Here is a 5,694-nt window from a genome sequence, read left to right as displayed (position 1 = left end):
ATTTACATTTTTTATTGTATTCGTCCCATTCCTATTCCGCCCATACAACATAATCATAAATTTGGATACTATGCGATGAGAACAATCTTTTGTCCCATAATGTCATAATTCCTCCTAACTCCATTCGAACAATTTACTAGCATAAATAGTTAGACCCCCGTAACAAACAACACATCTTTCTATCTAACACCTCCATCTTCGTTTCGGGAATACACATGAATTTTTGCTTTTTGTAAAGAACTAAAATTTGTATTTATTTCTTCTTAGCCACACCTCCTAAACCCCTGATAATTTATCAACTTCATAACCAAATTATTTATACCCAATTTCTTAACAATTTCGATGTCAGGTCAACCCGTAAATCTTGTTCTCTTCTGATGCCACATGGTGCATAAATGTTCACGATATTTACATTTTTTATTGTATTCGTCCCATTCCTATTCCGCCCATACAACATAATCATAAATTTGGATACTATGCGATGAGAACAATCTTTTGTCCCATAATGTCATAATTCCTCCTAACTCCATTCGAACAATTTACTAGCATAAATAGTTAGACCCCCGTAACAAACAACACATCTTTCTATCTAACACCTCCATCTTCGTTTCGGGAATACACATGAATTTTTGCTTTTTGTAAAGAACTAAAATTTGTATTTATTTCTTCTTAGCCACACCTCCTAAACCCCTGATAATTTATCAACTTCATAACCAAATTATTTATACCCTATTTTTCTTAACAATTTCGATGTCAGGTCAACCCGTAAATCTTGTTCTCTTCTGATGCCACATGGTGCATAAATGTTCACGATATTTACATTTTTTATTGTATTCGTCCCATTCCTATTCCGCCCATACAACATAATCATAAATTTGGATACTATGCGATGAGAACAATCTTTTGTCCCATAATGTCATAATTCCTCCTAACTCCATTCGAACAATTTACTAGCATAAATAGTTAGACCCCTGTAACAAACAACACATCTTTCTATCTAACACCTCCATCTTCGTTTCGGGAATACACATGAATTTTGCTTTTTGTAAAGAACTAAAATTTGTATTTATTTCTTCTTAGCCACACCTCCTAAACCCCTGATAATTTATCAACTTCATAACCAAATTATTTATACCCAATTTTTCTTAACAATTTCGCAGTCAGGTCAACCCGTAAATCTTGTTCTCTTCTGATTCCACATGGTGCATAAATGTTCACGATATTTACATTTTTATTGTATTCGTCCCATTCCTATTCCGCCCATACAACATAATCATAAATTTGGATACTATGCGATGAGAACAATCTTTTGTCCCATAATGTCATAATTCCTCCTAACTCCATTCGAACAATTTACTAGCATAAATAGTTAGACCCCCGTAACAAACAACACATCTTTCATATCTAACACCTCCATCTTCGTTTCGGGAATACACATGAATTTTTGCTTTTTGTAAAGAACTAAAATTTGTATTTATTTCTTCTTAGCCACACCTCCTAAACCCCTGATAATTTATCAACTTCATAACCAAATTATTTATACCCTATTTTTCTTAACAATTTCGATGTCAGGTCAACCCGTAAATCTTGTTCTCTTCTGATGCCACATGGTGCATAAATGTTCACGATATTTACATTTTTTATTGTATTCGTCCCATTCCTATTCCGCCCATACAACATAATCATAAATTTGGATACTATGCGATGAGAACAATCTTTTGTCCCATAATGTCATAATTCCTCCTAACTCCATTCGAACAATTTACTAGCATAAATAGTTAGACCCCCGTAACAAACAACACATCTTTCTATCTAACACCTCCATCTTCGTTTCGGGAATACACATGAATTTTTGCTTTTTGTAAAGAACTAAAATTTGTATTTATTTCTTCTTAGCCACACCTCCTAAACCCCTGATAATTTATCAACTTCATAACCAAGTTATTTATACCCTATTTTTCTTAACAATTTCGCTGTCAGGTCAACCCGTAAATCTTGTTCTCTTCTGATGCCACATGGTGCATAAATGTTCACGATATTTACATTTTTTATTGTATTCGTCCCATTCCTATTCCGCCCATACAACATAATCATAAATTTGGATACTCTGCGATGAGAACAATCTTTTGTCCCATAATGTCATAATTCCTCCTAACTCCATTCGAACAATTTACTAGCATAAATAGTTAGACCCCCGTAACAAACAACACATCTTTCTATCTAACACCTCCATCTTCGTTTCTGGAATACACATGAATTTTTACTTTTAGTAAAGAACTAAAATTTGTATTTATTTCTTCTTAGCCACACCTCCTAAACCCCTGATAATTTATCAACTTCATAACCCAATTATTTATAACCTATTTCAACTGTAGTCCTGTATACATGCGTTTTTGACGCCATGAGATTTAGTATGCAAAATGATCCTTTCGACAAATGACGTCATGAGATTAACAGTTCAGTTGATGAGTGTTGTTCGACACTTCGACAAAGTGATGGTTCGACAAGATATTTGCAGATGGAAAGACGTATTTGACAAGTATGGATGATATTATGGTATTTCGACAATTCGACAAAGTCTGGAAAGAGACGTCATTTCGAAATAAAGTGAGATTTTAAATTCAAAAGAGTTGTGACGTTTGGCAGAAGACGCGTGGAAGCATCTGGCGAAAGGAAGAAAGCCAAGTGTCACAGTTTTAGGATTTGTTCGTTAATAACAGTTATTTTGTTTGTATATAAATAGGATAGTTGTTATCAGAAAAAGGGTGTGAAAAATTACTTGTACAAAATTCCTGCAAATACTCAAAGTACCCGTGTGAGAGAAAAGAGTCATATCTGGAACATGTATGTGTAAACAAACACCAATTCTTTCAAAGTTTTATGTTATAAATTTAAAGTTCTTTGCCAATTTCTCTTTGCATTTACTAGTCAATTATCTTTCTGCATTTCTCCTTTCGACATTTTATGTTTCGTTAGTTATTTTCTGCCATTTATCTTATCTTGTCAAATTTACATCTATTTAAACGTTTTTAATCGACACCTTTCGACATAAAAAACTTGATAAGCCAAATGAAAGGTACAAAAGTCGTTCTAGAGATTTACAAAATTATTTAGATTTGCACATGTCCTAGGATTTGTGTGGTTGATCCTGCAAGTAACCCAATTCTACAAGTTTTGGAAAACCAGAGGTTGTTCGCCAAAATACACCGCGAACAAATTGGCACGCCCAGTGGGACAGTGCATAAATCTAAAACTTAAGTAGTCGTTAGTCAAGGTTTCTTCTTCGTTGTATGAGACTAAGAAGCGGTAAATTAGCCGTATCTGACGTAGAAAGACCTAAAAGAACGAGAGTAAGGAAAATGGCGAGTCAGCCAAATAATCCAAATAATCCTAACCCAAATGAAGCCATCCCAGTATCCAACCATACCCCTTCGACAGGAGGAAATATGGGATCAGTCCCTGTGTCAGAGGCTGTGCCTTCGTCAACAGGGTCAACACCAGCGGTTTCAATTTCGCAAAATGCGCCTAGTTCGTCCGTTAGGGCGCAACAAATGCCTGTTGGGACACCTCCTCCCATGGGAAACACTTCTAGGCCGTTTGTGACGAATTTCACCATGCCTCTGCCTGGTAGGGAACAACCATTTGGAATGCCAACTTTGGTAATGGCAAATTTACACAATTCCCCGGTAGTGTATTCTGATTCTATGGCCAATATATCTTCACCTTTACAAGGGTCAGGATATGGCGGAAACATGAATAGACTAAACCAACAACCACTTTACATGCCAGCAATAACAAATAATTCTGCGCAAGTAATTAGACAACAAATGGACGAGAGTAATCATGATATGGTCCAAATGCTGACACAACAAATGGGGGCGGTGTTCAATCCTCTAATACAAAACACCACCCAAACAAACCAATTGTTGGCAGCTCAAATGACGTGCATTACTGACTTTTTTGGGGTCCCTCAAACCCGACACAGAGAACAAGTGGTTCAGAACCCGGCGGTAGCGGTCCAGGAAGAGCCTACGATAAACCAAATACCGTTAGACAATCCTCAGACAAACGTCAGAAACCAAGAGGATGTGGTCGAATAGCCTCGTGTCGAAATCCCTGTTCCCCAAGAGCCTGGAAGGATAGTAATCCAGAGAGGCCAAGACGCGGATGCTGTGTTGCAACAGCGAATCCGGTATAATCACTTGCCTGTCGAAAACAATTTAGCGGCCATGGTCGAAACGATAATGGCACAAAATGGGGTGAACATGGGATTACAAAGGCCCAGTTACGCTTCCCCACTGTCGGAGTATATTCTGCAAGAGGAATTGCCCCCAAGATGGAAAGTTCCTAAGTTCACCAAGTTCTCAGGGGATACTAGTGAGTCCATCATAGAACATGTAGCACGTTATCTGATCGAAGCAGGGGAGATAGCCCGTAATGAAAATTTGAAAATAAAATACTTTCCCAGTTCCTTGACGAAAAACGCTTTTACTTGGTTTACATCTTTGCCTGCAGGCTCAGTGTATACGTGGACCCAATTAGAAAGGTTGTTCCATGAACAATTTTACATGGGACAAACAAAAATAAGTCTGAAAGAATTATCCAGTGTTAAGAGAAAACACTCAGAACCAATAGATGATTATTTAAATAGGTTCAGATTTCTAAAGGCTAGATGTTTCACTCCGGTGCCAGAACATGAGTTAGTCGAAATGGCCGCAGGGGGACTAGATTATTCTATAAGAAAGAAACTAGATACCCAGTATTTAAGGGATATGGCACAATTAGCAGATAGGGTGAGACAGGTCGAAAGGTTAAGGGATGAAAAATCCAGAGCGAATAAGAATAAAAAAGAAAGGGTAGCCTACATAGGGGTTTGCTAAGATGATGAATACGACGAAAACGAACCAAGTGGCTTCGACGAACAAGAGATTGACTTGGCAGAACTAAAGCAAGGCCCACCTTATTCGTGCAAAGTACTAACTCCGTCGAACGAAAACCCAGTCGAAACCAATGATAAGTTCCCCAAAAGAACTTATACGTTCGACATCACCAAATGTGACGAAATTTTCGATTTGTTGGTTAAAGATGGTCAATTAATAAAACCACCAGGCGCTACAGAACCGCCTATGGAACAACAGAAAAAGAGAGGTTTTTGTAAATACCATAATTTTCTGGGCCATAAAACGTCTCGTTGTTTCCTTTTCAGGGATCTCGTTCAAAATGCTATCCGTGACGGAAGGCTGAAGTTTGGTGATAAGCCAAAACAACAGATGAGGATTGATTCGAATCCCATGCAGCCAGTCGAAGCCCACTACGCTGAATCATCCATTGTGAACATGGTGGAGGTTGAAATTGCTCCTGATGGCAATCTCGAAATGGTGGAAGCTGCTGGAGGTTTCGACACAAATATCAACATGGTTGAGATTGCTGATGATCTCGCAAACTAGAACGAAGTTGAAGTTACTGAAGGCTTTGACGACGAGAAAAAGATGGAAACTACTGAAGGTTTCGACAAAAAGGACAGTGACGATACTGCTGAAGATGTTATGGTTCGACGAAAAGAGAATTGGGACTGCTTGGGACAGCCAAGTGGGAAGTACGATTATCTCGTGAAATACAATGCACCGGCAAGCTCTCATATCGACATCAACACAGTCCAACCAACCGGGTTGGGAAGATGTACCCTTGAGCAAC

Source organism: Lathyrus oleraceus, chromosome 3 (genome assembly GCF_024323335.1).
Source record: "Lathyrus oleraceus cultivar Zhongwan6 chromosome 3, CAAS_Psat_ZW6_1.0, whole genome shotgun sequence".
Classification (NCBI taxonomy): domain Eukaryota; kingdom Viridiplantae; phylum Streptophyta; class Magnoliopsida; order Fabales; family Fabaceae; genus Lathyrus; species Lathyrus oleraceus.
Note: the sequence above shows the minus strand (reverse complement) of the source record.